The sequence below is a fragment of the Siphateles boraxobius genome, unplaced genomic scaffold (genome assembly GCF_051911475.1).
Source record: "Siphateles boraxobius isolate OS27281-9 unplaced genomic scaffold, OSU_SipBor_1 93, whole genome shotgun sequence".
Lineage (NCBI taxonomy): Eukaryota > Metazoa > Chordata > Actinopteri > Cypriniformes > Leuciscidae > Siphateles > Siphateles boraxobius.
Window position 1 is genome coordinate 209,947 of NW_027509223.1, and position 16,288 is coordinate 226,234.

Below are 16,288 nucleotides of genomic sequence, written 5' to 3' on the forward strand. Positions count from 1 at the left end.
TGATCTTTGACCTCAGCGTCCTGCTTCTCCAAATATGAAATTGCCCTTCTGTGAAGTGATGAGATGGATAAACTGTTTATACGTATAATTCACCAAAAATGAAAATTCTGTCAATACTAACTCTAATGTTGTTAGGGTTAGTAATCTCGTTCCCAACTTGTATGACTTTCTTTCCTCTGTAGAACACAAAAGAAGACATTTAACAGAATGTCCGAGCTGCATTTCCAAATAATAAAAGTAGATGGGAACCAGGAGCAGGTGTGGTCACCATCCATTTTGACGTCATGCTATTTTAAACATGTACCATGGTAATACCATGTTTTTTTGTTGTTTTTTTTGGACTCATACCATGTCATTCTTTAATATACCAGTAATGGTTTATTATAAAGTTCAATTTTATGACATTTTTAATGCATTTGGTATCATGAACTAACAATAAACTACACATTTACAGCATTTACATACCTAAATATGCTAATAGATTTAAAGTCTTTAAGTATAAATTAAAATAGTGGTAACACTTTATTTTACAGTGTTCTTGTTACATATGTTACATGTAATTACCATAGTAATAACAGTAAATAATGCATAATTACATGCAATTAACCCTCAACCAAATCCTAATCCTACCCTAACCCTATAGGAAGTACATTTAGTTAATTAATATTACACTGTACTTAAATATTTAATTACACTGTAACAATGACACCTTAAAATAAAGTGTAACCAAAATAGTTAATGTATTATGAACAAACACAAATTAACAATGTATAAAGAAACAACACTAAGAATTAACATAAGCCTGGATTAATAAATGCTCTAAAAAATCATGATGCATTAGCAAATTGTTGAGTGTTACTGTCGTACCTTCGTGTAAATACATTAGTACATAGATGCAAAAATTCCTCAGTATAATGGTATATATCACGGTATCAGCAAGCTGGAAGAGCCTCTAAACGACATGCGACAGACACTCCCACCTCATGCGTGTTCTTCAGTCATGCATGGAGCTGACACAGCCTGATAAATGATGTGAGGAGAACACGCGTTTCGCTGCATAAATTCAATTCCTTCCCCTGTTGAATGCGGGCTGTGTTTAAGTGCTGTGCTTGGACTGTCTGTGTGTCTGACTGGATGAGGGTCTCACACCCTGTGGCAGAATTTATTGGTCCTGCTGGTCCAGAATGACGTGAAAATAGTTTATCCTTACAGGCCTGCATCTTCAGGGAATATATCAGCCCGCTGTGCACCATTAGGAAACACACACACACACACACACACACAGACTTAACGTTGTATTACATCGTTTATGAGACAGATTCTCAGTGTAGTTTAGTATGAGGAAGAAGCTCAAACATCTTGTATTCACAGATGTTCTCTGCATATTGATCACCATTGAAAATTTGGACAGAGGTTTGTTTAAGAGATTGTAATTTGCTGAAAGTGTTTTGCAATTGTGATACAGCTGATAATGTAGCACACAGTTTTGTTCAATTATAACCCTGTCATTTATTTGTGGCACTGAATTGCAGCAAGTCGTTTTATATAGAAAGAGTACATTTAACTTATTTTATAAATTGAGTTTCAATTTGCAGACAAGGACTAGATTTAGAAATCATCTTTTCCCACTTTATTGTTTTTGTGTGCACACGGCCACACCAATATATGCTCGCATGCATCAACTTGAACACAGCATCTCTTGTGGTTTGATGCAGATCTGCTGTTTGTCTGCTGTCAGAGTGTGTTGAGAAATTCACCCATCCAGGAACAAGGGTGGATGAGTTCATGGTGATCAAATCCAAACATCTAGTATTATAAGCGTTAGTATTATAATATTATTAACTCAGGGTTGTGTGTATTTTCATCTTGGTCTGTTGCTGCTCTGGACAGAGAGGTCATGGTGTCATGAGATATTTTGTGTTCAGTTCAGTGAGACGCTTCTCTTAAGTGCACTTGGGAGTCCAAAAAATAATAAAAAAAAGATTCAGAAGAGCTGTGACTTGGCCTTTAAACGAATTAGTTCCAACAGGTCAGGTTTCTAATCTAGAGTTCTTGACTTTTATGGTAAAGCTTTAAGTGGTCCCATACAATATTCTGACACTTAAGCCTCACAAAATGTCTGAATATCATTGCATTCACAGTTCGAAATTCAAAACACGAAATTCAGCGCAGGCAATGGATTCTGGCAAAGAAAGTTATCTTTCACCATAGTCTACAAATGTCAATTTATTAAATATGAAATATCTATCTATCTATCTATCTATCTATCAATCATTCTATCTATCATCTATATCTAACTATCGATCATTCTATCTATCTATCTATCTATCTATCTATCTATCTATCTATCTATCTATCTATCTATCGATCATTCTACTGTTCTTTCTGTTTGTAAGGTTTATATAAACCTTTAAACTTCACAACTTTTAAAACTTTAAAACAAGGCTTTGTCAAGCTAACATTTTGCTTTTTTGTTTGTCTTGACAAATTCTGCTTTTCTTGTTAAAAATTAGTTATATTTATTTCTTTAAATTTTAATTCATTTTACTTCAAATTGCAGTTATGCATCCTGCATGCCTGAAATTCAGGAATTTGAGGCATTCTTAATTCAATACAAAGCCTGGTATCCAGACCTTACTCTGTAGTGAAATTATAGTTAAGTTCCCCTGTAAACTATAGTTACTTCCTCTTGCACTCAGCTGAACTGTGAGACTGCTGCGATACAGAGGTCATCTGTGATCTCATGTGTGCGACTTTAACAAGATGCAGGAAACGCCCACATATCTGCCCCGTAGTCTGCTATCACACTTTATAAAGCCCTAGCAGGAAACTACATCAACCCACTACAATCTACAAACTACAATTATGACTCACGGATGGATGATGAATCGCTGTCTGTGTATTTGAAATAAAGCTTCACTGAGTCACTCCATTCACAGGCAACAGGAGACACGTAGTCCGATGGGGCGTTTTTTCTCAACTACCGTCTGCAAGCGAATGCATTCCAGTGCAGCTTCGTTCAAGAATTACTCGAAAAGCATCGTTAAAATATTGAGACGTTTCCTCTTCTCTTATCTTCAGAGTGCCTTGGCATCATTGTTGGAATTCAGCTGATTTCTATGTGCTCCTGTTCTTACGATGGGCATCGTGCCAGGTAAAGGTTGCCATGACGCCCAGCGCCACCCCTTTTCAGCCCCCCAGGAAGATATTTTGTTCGTGGATGCTCGGCGAAAGGTTTTATTTTAGACAAAAGATGTCTACTCGACATCAGCTGAATGCTTCTGGGCTCGAGCAGCATCATGTGACCCGGCGGTGAAGGTTTTGTGAAGGTGCCAGGACAGAAAGGGAGAAACTTGGAAAGCGATGCTAGTGAGAGTTCTTTCTCTTTTTTTCCTCTCGTCTTTTCCTTGCCGAGAACATGGCGGACTCCACAGACTTTCTGATTTAGTTCATTTTCAATCTCAAAGGTTGTTTTAGGTGGAGTAAAAATGGTGCTCAAACTGTTTCCGAAACTCCAGAAAAGTCCTGATTCTGCGAATGAATGGGTGTAAAAGACACCGCCCACTTTGGCATGGCTCAAGTGTACTGTGAGATGAGGGTTTACATCCACACAGTGCACACAAGCAAGCAGGTGAGGCAGTCAGAGGACAGCAGCTGATTATGAAATGCTCTCTTTTACCACCAGCTTGTGTCTTGTCTTTTAAAACCACCGTGTTCTTGTCTAAGCTCACCCTGATCTCACAGACAGTCACGCATGGCGTTCTCTGGCAGGGATGTGTTTGAACAAGCTGTTTTTCACCAATATTTTCAAGCCAGAGTGTTTGTGTAGCCATCTAATCATTCACTGTGATAAAAGTGAAAATTTGATGGGTGAAGCATTATTTTACGGTTTATTTAGGTACCGTAGATATTTGTCAGATTGTTAAAACGGAGTACCTATCCTAATATAGTTTCATAGTTGTTCCTAGTCTTATTGTATTTAATTTACCAGTGAACAGTTTGTCTTTGTAATCATTCATCAACATGTAATAATTTGCTCTGCCTCTGAAATAACTTTCCTTTTTTTAGATGACATCCTCAAGCCCTCTTATTTTTCATCTTCTCTCATACAACAACCTGTACTGTAGAAACCACTTTTTAGTCAATATCTGATGGATAAAATAAACTCCCTCCCTATCTTTTTCTCAGTAAATATCCTGTTTCACTCGGAGATATGTCATATTATGGAAACAAAATTTGTTAACTGTATGACTTTTTTGTTAAAGTTTTCTACACAATGCTGAATTGAATTACTGTATGCATTTCCTATAGACTCTTAACTGTGAAGATGTTTCCTAATGTTGTGATTTCTTTCTTTTCACAGCACAAAAATCAGGAGAAGATATGCAGATACACCACCACTACTGAAACTTAACCAGGTCAGTGGATCATGTTTTTGTCTTTTTCCCACTTTCTATATTTACTGTAACTCCATGACAGTGTTTTGTTCATGCAGGGGAATATTGCTGTGGTTTATCTCACCTGATAGCTCATCCACAAAGAGTCGGGAACATGAGTGTGACCCGGGATTGGGTTTCATGAGAAGCTTTGACCACTTGTCACAAACCCGTAGATCCGATCTTGTGGCGTTATCGGCAACCCAAGCTCGATTCTGTGGGTCTCTGTCACTGTGGTGAACTCAACGCACTCTTCGAACTCGCTAAAGCAGTGCTTCTCAAATTTTTGCAGGCCACAACATTAAAACATTCGGAAACCCCCAACTACCATAAAACAGCTATCAGGTTTAATATTGCACAAATTACACTTTTATTTCTAATAGCCTCACTTTTACCAATCCATAATTTTATCAAACTGCTGTTTTTTTTGGGTCACATTTTAGATTAGGATACAATTCTCACTATTAACTAACTATTTACTATGACTTTTGTCTCAATAAACTTCTAATTACTGCTTATTAGTAGTTAGTAAGGTTCTTGTTATTGGGTAGGAATTAGTAATAGGGATGTAGAATAAGGTCATGCAGAATAAGGCATTAACATGTGCTTTATAATTATTAATAGACAGCCAATATCCTAGTAATATGCATGCTAATAAGCAACTAGTTAATAGTGAGAATTGGACTCTAAAATAAAGTGTTACCGTTTTTATTATTATTTAATTGAAATGAATCGGACTGAAATTTTACATAGATTTAACTAAAATGTTGCGTACGCTTGCATGCTTTACTACATAAGGACAGAAACGTCATTAATGTTAAAGGAGTCCTATTATGCTTTTCCACATTTTCAACTTTAGCTAATGTGTAATGTTGCTGTTAGATCATAAATAACATGTGCAATGTTACAAAGCTCAAAGTCCACTCCAAAGGGAGATATTTTATTTAACAGAATCCACTTTTCAAGATCTACAACGAACGGCTTGTTTGTTCTACAACGCGATTTTTCCGAATCTTAAAAAGTCACAATGTTACTCATTTAAATATTCCGCGCCTACGGAATATGCAAAAAAGGGGGACGAGGCCTGGTTGAGCTGCGTTAGAGAAGACAGTGTTGTCGCTATGTCACAAAGACACTGTTTTTTTTCCACAACTCATTTATTTGACCTAAGGCTGACGAACTTAGAGTGGTGAAATGTATTTTAAACACTGTTCCTGAACATTATAACCCCAATGTTTCAACCCCAAGTTCACCGCTCCTTAGGAAAATTAACCATGGTTTTGTTACTGATTACTGTTCTGCATGATCCCTAGTTCGATAACATTGTCAGGGTCCGAATCGGGCTCGAATAGGTTTGAAATTGATGCCATCCTTAATATTTACATCTGAGGAGATAAAACTCGCAGTTATGGTTAGGCGCGGGACATTTCCCAAACTCTTGCTACGCGGTACCAATCATGACACACTGGGCCAACCAATCACAGCACATTTCGTATTTCGGAAGGAGGGGCTTCATCGAAACAGGACCTAGGCGGTGCGTTCCAGGAGAGAGGTGTTGTCTCTTATTTTCCATCTCCTCTCCTACAAAAACCTGTACTGTAGAAACCACTTTTCAGTCAATTCCTGATGGATAAAATAAAGTCCCTCCATATCTTTTTCTTAGTAAATATCCTGTTTCACTCGGAGTTTTGTCATATATCTGTATGCATTTGCTACAGACTCTTAACTGTGAAGATGTTGCCTAATGTTGTGATTTCTAATGTGGTTCATAATGTAAAATATGTGAAATTATAATTTTTTTTGAACAATCAAGCATGAAAATATATTCTAGTACACCCCAAAAACAAAATCGTAAAAAAGACTCCGTAAAAGGTCATAATAGGACCCTTTTAACACTATCAATCCATGTATTGTTTTGGGTTGATTAATCAGTCAATAAATTCAGTGTTGGTGCTTTTTATCAGTTTTACTTGTTTATTTTAATTTTTTATAATCAGCAAATCATACCATGGACCATTCAAGGTTTGAGAACCGCTGCTGTAAATGGATAATACGTTGACAATTTGCAAATGTGTCATATCATATAAAACAAACAAATAAAAAAACAGATTAATTCCTTTTCTGAAAGGGCAGAAGATGTTTTTTGCTCCCGGAGGTCCCGAGGATCAGCGGTGTGGACGTGTGCATCCAGGCTGAGGTAGTAGGTTGTATGGTTTCAAATGACACCATGGGAGTTAACTGTACAACCTTCTAGCTTTCCCTGGAGTACACTCATTTCATCAAGCGAGACTCCTTCGTTTCACAAAGTGGGAATCTTTAAAGTGGCATGCATTGGATTAATACAGAATATCTTAGCTTTTTCCACTTTTAAATACATAAATTCAAGAGATAAATGCAGTAGCACACAGATGATTCAGAATCATACGGATTATCCAGGTTTCTTGTTCCTCCAGGACTGTCAGTTTCATTGTCATTTACTGTGTTGTTCAAATCTGCTGTTGGACAGAAGACACGCTGCATATTTTTAGTAATATAATACGGCATAACTAAAATGACAGCAGGATCCAGAAACCACCCAGTATCCCTTTCAGCTAACAGAGTGTGAAGTCAAATTGTCTTGTGTTTTATCATCACTGCTGCATATCAGTGTGTTTTCCCCTGAGACGCTTGTGATGGCTGTTTATAATCAGACTGCATTGGATATTTGGGGGAAAAACAGCAGGGGTTGGTCACAGAAGTTGACTAGTAAACAGGTTTATCTATCTTTTTTTTTATATGTATCTCTGATATATTTTGCAACAGTGTATTAATTAGTGTGTTGATAGCTGAAAAAACTGAAAAAACCTCTTGGAAAAGTTGCATCTTTCATTCTTTACTACATTTAGACTCATTGATTGTTCAGGCAACATAATAACTAAATGTAGTTCTGAACGTGCCAAAGCAGGAAACCTGTATACTCGATTTGAACCACATTTAGAGAACAATAATTGTTTGTTCTTTGGGTTATATATAACATGAAATTTTGGCTGTTAGAATGAGACATTTGTTTCCCATGATCTGTCCCATGAAGTTTGATTTTGGTCCCTGAATCATTGAGGATTTCTAGGGATTTTTAGATGGCCAAGACATAAATAGTGTGGGAAATGGAATATCTAAACTAAACCACAACCAGTGTTGTTGGTTTCTGGATTCAGTGGCCTTTCTAATAATCAGCACTGATGTCACTTCCTGTTAGAGTTGGAGAAGTGGTTGATGTGGGGTATGTTTGGAATATTAGCACACTACTTACTGAATGCGGCAGAGTATATAACGTATAATGCATACTGATTTTTAATAGGACTATCCATGTCTGATAAATATTTCAGACAGTCGTATGCTACCACTGTTGCCAACTGTCAACTGTTTTCTCCCCAATCCGTACTTACATACTTAATCCAATAGCCGAATGTCCAAAAAACTGTTCTCATGTGCAAATTTTCTGTTAAACAATTGAGTATGATATAGTGATAAAATAGTATGATATAGTGACTGGCTACATGTTAGCCACCAGTCCGAAAAGTCACTAGATTTGTTACTAGTGGCTTTTTGAAGAAAAAGAAAGTCGCTAATAAGGTCTGAAAAGTCGCTAATCTAGTGACAAAGTCGCTAAATTGGAAACACTGTATTCTGCATTATGCACATCATGTTGCATGTTTAATCGAGTGAGTTGCATTCTGTAATGCATTCGAATATTAATTATTTTTTGAAGCCAGTTTTCTATAAAATCATTACAATTTTTTTTTATATTTTTAAAAATATAATATGTATTTACTTTTTTTAAGTTTCATACATGTATTTAAAAAAATATTTAAAAAATCTTTACTCTGGTCAAATAATGAGCCAAGAAAGAGATGCTAAATAGTGCAGAAGAAATTAATTATGGTTCATCCATAACTCTAAAATTGGACAGTCAAGTCAAGCACATTTCTTTGTGGCATACAGTATTCCACCCCGTAATCTGATGAACTGTTCATTTAGTCAAATTTAGTGGGTCATCTGGTTATTTTATATTGTATGCAGAATATTTACATACTGTGCACTCTATACATACTAAATAGAGCAGTATGTTAGTATGCTGTTCCAAACATACAGTCCTGGGCAAAAGAAATGGGCCAAGCTCAAAATGGCTAAACACTAAGATTTGTATTGTCTTAATTACAGGAAATTTGCACTCAAATGCACTTAAAAGCCATTGCTCTTTCAGTAAAGTTAATGGGAAGTTGTGTGTGGAGTGATGAATCACAATGAAACACAAGTTATATGGTGATGCTCCAGATCGGTCTTCAAAAATCTGCTGAGAAATATAATAATAAATGCATCTCCAGCACAGTGAAGCATGGAGGAAGAGTGTCATTGTGTGGGGAGACTTTATAGCTGCTGGTATTGGTGCGCTACTTCACTGTGAAAAGGCATTTGATGATTTTGACTTCAGGAGAATATTACAGAATGGCTTGCTTCCCACAAATGAAAAATGATCAGATGTTATTTTTTCAAAAGACAATGCTTCTGTCCAAATTGCAAAGATAACCAAAAGTGGCTTGAGGACAAGTCCATCAGGCTCATGTTTTTGCCTTTTGGTCAGAGTCCAGATTTGAACCCTATAGTGAATATTTGGTCTCATATTAAACTGAAACGAACTGGGAATTCATATGTATGAAGTATACATGCGGTTGTAGAGCCTTGTATGTCCTAAAGCGAATTGATTACGCCTAATTAGCATGCCACAGATAACTCTGTATTTTAGAAATGTGATTAATCCATTTGAAAATGCAGAATTCCTTGTTTGGGAATATTCACAAGCTAAAATAAGTGCCTTTAAATGAATTGTTGATACCTTTGGCATTCAAAACTCAAGAAAAGGGTTTTCTTGTGAAGTGTGCTTCCAAAATTTGGGTTTAAAAGCTTTTGTTCTCATTTTCCAGTGGTGTTTCAAAGCTATGCAGTTTACAGCCTCATATGTCTGTCCTGCGTCTTGTGTTGGTGGGTCTCCAGCGTGAACGCCTGCAGTGTGTGAGGCCCAGTGTTCATGAAGTATTTTAGTCTGGCCTGAAAGCCCCTGTAAGCACACATAGGCCCCACAGCAATGCAGCCGACATGGTGAAAGGGATTTAACTGCTATCAATTAAGCACAGACAAATAAGCAGTGAAATAAACAAGGATTCAATGGGCAAGCGTAAGAGTCTCCGTCCTTGATTCCCCTCACACAGGACGACAGGGTTGGAACGAGCCTCTCTAAAGCTTGAAAAGACGCTGCTCCTCTACCCAAGGCATAAGTCCACTTCACCTCCCTATAGTCGGGTGTCAGCTGTCTTTCTCTGTCAGCCAAACCTTCATGCAGCTTACATCTGAATTCTGTTTAGGCTTTTAGGATTTAATTTATAGAAAACAGCAGTTGTTCACACAACTCATACAGAAATATAATATATGTCAATATATGTAAATTACATACATACTGCTGCCTATATGAGAATATATGCAAATATGCATATATTATGCAAATGCATATATTTACTTACATATATTTAATGCATCAGTATCACATGCATGTATGTTTACATACATTTATTAAATATAATTACAATTTTATTTTTTATTTTTTTTAAATATAATATGTATTTACTTTTTTGTCACATATTTATCAAATGTGATTAATCCATTTGAAAATGCAGAATTCCTTGTTTGGGAATATTCACAAGCTAAAATAAGTGCCTTTAAATGAATTGTTGATACCTTTGGCATTCAAAACTCAAGAAAAGGGTTTTCTTGTGAAGTGTGCTTCACACACAAATTGGCCGTTTTTTTCTGTAAGTGCCATATATTTTCCCGTATATGCACATAAATGTTAAATATATGTAAGACGCATATATGCATATATTTACTTACATATATTTAATGCATCAGTATCACATGCATGTATGTTTACATACATTTATTAAATATGTGGGAAATAAATATGTATGTCACATATTTATACTTAATATTGTCCATATATATTAATATATGCAGATATGTGGTATCATACATGTTTGGACAAATAAATGTTCATAGATGTTGCAGGCATATATTGTGTTCTCAGATACGTCAAATATATGTATAGATATATGTCATGCTATTTAAAATATAAGTACATACAGTATATGGCCATATATTACATTTTTGTATGGGAAAGATCAAAACTCACTTGAGATAGTAAGCAACCACCCAAAACACCTTAGCTACACACTAGCAAACACACAAAATGCCTTAGCAACACCCTAGCAAACACACAAAATACCTTAGCAACACCCTAGCAGCCATTCAAAACATTTCAGCAAACACCTCATCAATGCCCTATCAATAACTTAAAACACCTTAGCAGCACCATAGCAACTACCCTAACAAAAAAAAAACTCAGCAATGCCCTAGCAACCACCCAGAACACTGCATGGCAACACCCTGGTATAGTGGAGATGGGTTTTGCAAAGGCAACTTCTACTCACATTTTCTTTTTTAACTAATTTAGAAATGTTTTACTGTGAATTAAATGAATCATTGCATTTGGAAATTATTGGACTTGTGTTTGAAAATAATAGAAAAAAGAATTTAATTAATAGAAAACAGCAGTTGAAACTCTTAAAGGGATAGTTCACACAAAGATCAAAGCTCACTTTTAAATATAACAAAAGTCAGTGAGGACAGAGACAGTCAAGGTTAAAAAAAGACCCAAAAAGTATTATAAAAGTAGTCCATATGACACTTGCGGTATATTCCACATCATCTTATGTCATATGATATGCTTTATGTGAAGAACACACGTTGTTATTCACTAATAATGTTCCCTTCCAGTGAACTTGTAAAATGCTGTGACTGGATCAGTCAGTGAGTTGAATTCGAGAACTGGTTCAGGAATGAATCATTCAGACTACTTCTGTAAACTAGATCAACTGATTTGTTGAAAAATCTGACTCAAAAGAAGGATTCATTCATGTACAGGGGTGGGACAAAATATCGATAGAGCAATAAATCGTTCTCCTTCTCCGTGAGATACGAGAATCGACACTCTGGTACCAAATATCCATATTTTATTAATAAAATAAGGCGCTCTAAATAGGATTTCCTGCGTAGCTTCATGGCTCCTCGAGGAAGCGTGAATGTAAGTTAACTAGCCTAACGGGATAAGTTAACTTTCAGCGAGATGATGGACAGCAGTGAGTAAACTCTACACCTAACCTTTTCATGGGCATTTTGTTTTTATAGTTCGACCGATATCGTGATGTATCATTATAGGATTGTCTAGCAATTCATACTTTGCACGTGACGTCACAAGTACCGGCTGGCGGGCAAGAACGTCGTTCTCTAGCAACGAAACCCAGTAAACTAATCAAGGATCTTGCCAGGACGTCGCCAGTTTTAATCAGTGTTGGTCAAGTTACTTGGAAATAGTAATTAGTTACTGATTACTGATTACTTCTCCAAGAAAGTAATCCAGTTACTTTACTGATTACTCATTTTCAAAAGTAATTAGTTACTTTACTAGTTACTTTACTAAGTTACTTTTCAAAAATATGATGCACGACCTGAATACACTATAAAGCAATAGACCTTTCATTCTAATTCTATCCTTTCTGCATATTCCATCATCTAAAATTGAATCAAATGAAACATTCTCTTTTTTAAAACTTGTTTTATTAGTTTCAATATTTAAATTTCTGCATATTCCAGCATATAAAATAAAAACATTTTTTTAAACCCTTCATTCGAATAGATGTAGGCCTAAATAAAATACAGCAATAAAGTAATTAAAATGAAAGTATCTCCTGACTGTATTCAAAATAAGTAACATTTACATTTTTTAATAGTAAAGTGCAGAGAAGCGAAAAATAATTTTACCAAAACAGAAAATGCTGTTGCATGCCACATTTAGGCTGTTAGTCCAGACTATTTCCACCTGTTTAGCAGGAGAGGGGCCGTCGGAGGTTCGCCCGGTGGTATTGGATGTAGCCGCAGCGGTCATGTCAGTTGGCGGTCCAGGGTTATTTTCAGAAAGTTTAACATTCCTGTGCTGGCTTGCTAGGTGCTTGCTCAGATTTGAGGTTGAATTTTTCGCGGTAGATAAAAGTTTTCTTCCCACGCAGAGTGTACAGCGGACGCTGATGTTTTTGTCACCTTTAACCGAGTCAAACTCAAAGTAATGTCGGTACTTCCAAGTATTAAACGCTGAATGGTCTTGCTCTCTTCCGCGCTCCATGTTGTCTCGTTCAACACTACACATGTCGGTGTTTACAGTTACCACTGACGTCGCGGCGCTGATACGTCATCATTGTCACTCACGACTCACGTCACTCACGAGACAGTGTTACGAAACAAAATCACGGTCAAGTACTGCAGTAACGCAGCCGGCTTACGGAGAAGTAACTATAATCTAATTACTTTTTTTGCAACTGTAATCCCTTACTTTACTCGTTACTTGAAAAAAGTAATCGGATTACAGTAACGCATTACTTCTAACGCGTTACTGCCCAACACTGGTTTTAATATACAAAAGTTGGTGTTTTGAGGTGTAAACGACATGCCAGATAGTTGTTGTGCGATTGGATGCACTATTATTCAGCATAATCGCGTTAAGAACGTGCATGTAAACGCGCTCATTCCCCGAAAGTGAAAGTAGAAACGGACTGAGCTTTCAGCAACTGTCGCTGCATTAACGCCGCGTTCTCTCAGAGACGACGATGGATATAACAGTATAGCGACGACTATCTTAATTTACTGGCTTAATATTTATCTTGTGGACCTACATTAATGACAGTAAAAAATTAGAAGAATATTTCTTTTTAAACAAGTTTTTAAAGCTGCTTTTGATTTTCACAGATGACAGAGTTGTGCTGTTCTCGAACTAAATACTGCTATTTTGTTTCCATAGCACATTAACAAAACGTTTAATGACACTAATAACACTAAAAACAATACAATTACTAAATATTAATAATATCACTAAAATTATATAAAGCTCAGGATCGTTTCGTCATTTTAGTGATATTATTAATATTTAGTAATTTTATTGTTTTAAGTGTTATTAGTGTCCTTAAACGTTTTGTTAATGTGCTTTGGAAACAAAATAGTTTAGTTATATATAACTATATAATTGATTGCAGTATTGGAAATTTGCAAGGCTGCAATTCCCCTGGCTGGCCACTGTCTGTTGTCATTTTGTCAGCGTTTTTTGCCCGCCAGGTATCCATGGTAGTCACATGACTGCAAAGTATGAATATACCGATTATCACAGAATTGCTGTATCGTAATATTATCGGTATCGTGAGCCATGTATAGTGTATCGTGAGGTTAACTGTGATTCACACCCTTATTCATTTATCAAACCTCACTACTTGAACTCATGAATTTGCCATGATCTAAGACGCATGTCAGGATTTTCAATGATAAACAACTTCAGTTTTGGTCTGTTGTTCACACAAAGCTATCATATGACTTCAGAACACTTGGATTATAATGTGTGAGTTATATAAAGCACTTTTATGGTCCTTTATGATGTTTTTTTTTTGTTTGTCATTTTGGAGCTTGACAGCCTCGGTCCTCATTTATTTTTTTCATTAAATTCAAAAGAGTGTCCTGGATGACCTTCAAAAATACATATTTTCTATTCCACAGATGAAAGATAGTCATTTGAGATTGGATCGACATCAGGGTGAGTAAATCATTTTCATTTTTGGGTGAACTTTGGGTACATTGAATTGAAGGGAAAGCCCGTCGTTTTGTTTTCCATATTTTCCTGTTTAAACTGATGGAGGGAGTCAAGCTGCTTTTATTTTAGGAGGGATTTTTTCCGCCTTCACCTCTGCTCTCGGATGACTCTTCCAGATGTAGCGGCGTGAACCCGGCTTGAAATCCTGTTGGTTCAGCAAAACCAAGTCCAGCTGGCAGCCGAGTCGAGCTGCAACTCGTTGGTTACAGCTGTGCTTAGATTTATGCGATGGCTGAACAAATAAATGAGTGGATTTGATCAGGAGAAGTTGAAGCTTTTGTTTCAGTGAGGCCTGGGTCCACAGAAAGGCAGAGAACACTAGTGTCCAGAAGGGTTTTCTTACGCCTGGTTCAGATTACACAATTTTAGCCCGATTTTGGCACGATCCGTTTGACGTAGGGTGTCGTGGGGATTCGTAAACGACAACGGGCGTCGGGACGCAAGATTCGATCGTATCATCTCGTATAGTGTGTCATAGTGGGCGACAAGCTACGTCGCGTCTGCGATGCTTCACGACATCAAGACAAAAAGACTAGCATGTTTCATTTTTTTAACGGTCGTCCACGACGGGTTCCGTCACATGTATGAGGTTGACCAATAGGAGCACAGAAGCTTTTCCGTACACAACTTTCAAAAATGGCGAAACGAAAGAGAGACGATGGTGGAGTTATGACATGGAGGAAAGGTTCGTAAGAAAACAATATTTTACCTCAAGTTCTCTTTGGAGGATTGACAGTCCATACTGTCCTCTTTGAGCAATCCAGGAACGTGTCCATTGTCGGGTTTTCTTTCTTTTTTTAAAAGTTTTTCTGAACACAGGACAGCCAATACAACACTCACCGCTTCACCCATTGTTTGTTTACGTTCGTTTCCGCCGTTAAAGACGGCACGTGATGACTGGTCAGGAAGCAACGTGTAGTCTGACATGTTTCTTGTCCATGACGCGACAAGATTTTAGGAGTCAAAATCGCGTAATCTGACACTGTGACCATCGTAACAGACAAAAAAAATCGTGTAATCTGAACCAGACATTAGTCAATTCAACTGTTGAACTGTTGTTTCAACTTTGACATTTGAGGTTTCGACAAATCGCATTAAACAGATCTTTTGCTTTAAAATTGGACAATCGTACACCAATTATGCTATTATAAGATCGTGATGTTTTTAAAAATGTTCTTGCTTGTAAATGATTTGACCAGCACTCCTAGGTTTCTGTTACCACTATTTTGATATGTACAGACATTTATTGCCATTCTGTCGGCTTATTCAATGTGCACATATGTTTACATTTCGGTGTCAAGACAAACTAATCATTTCTTGTGTAAACATGATTCTCGTGCGTTGTTGGGTTGCTATAATGAGTACATTTTACATCATTATCAGCAAAAACATTTATCATAAAACGTTATGCTTAAAGCTCAAATCACTTCTGAAGTAAATAAATGTGTAAGAAATTAACTGCTTTGTGTGCAAAAATTGCAAAATGTAGTTCACAGATTGCCTTAAAAACAACATGAAATAGCATTTGCAATCCATTTAACTTGCATAATATTCAGTGGGAAATTATGTAGAGCAGGATTTAATTTTATTAACCAATTGGATTTTATTCATAACATGTTAGATTATGTTATTATGGGTTAGTATTAATTTCCTAGCCTATGTGGCCTATGAAAAGTCCAAGTGTAATCAATTTTGATTGAACACATTTTTCTGTAGAGTCCAGAAAATAATGCACTGATGAACCGTTCATACAACGAAGATAAATTGGGTTATGTTGTCTTGAAATTCATCGTAGTGCCGTTATCTTTTGTCTTCCAATTCTGTCTGATTCTTCCAGACTTGTGACCAAACCCTGTTCATTGATTTTGATTAGAAGGTCCGTGATTGGCCGTCTACCCTTTTGCCCCCAGTACACGAGAGCAGAGTACTGATGAACATGACCTACTGGTCCCAGACTGCGGTTGACCTTAACAGGGCCACAGCTGCATCAGGAGCAGCCAGACGTTACTGCGGTGATGAGGTGCTGAGATTTATGACAGATGAATAAGAGTAATCTAAGCGTCGCAGACAGAGGTGC

The 16,288-nt window shown here is 36.8% G+C and overlaps 1 long non-coding RNA gene across 1 annotated transcript in view; it reads left to right on the forward strand.

Moving 5' to 3' along the window:
- LOC143733266 (uncharacterized) overlaps window positions 1-14,469 on the forward strand; it is a 46,617-nt gene extending 32,148 nt beyond the window's left edge. Inside the window, exons 2-3 of the long non-coding RNA XR_013201308.1 lie at window positions 4,364-4,418; window positions 14,118-14,469. This is a non-coding gene — a long non-coding RNA (uncharacterized LOC143733266). The remainder of the gene's footprint in view (window positions 1-4,363; window positions 4,419-14,117) is intronic.
- The last annotated feature ends 1,819 nt before the right edge of the window (window positions 14,470-16,288 follow it).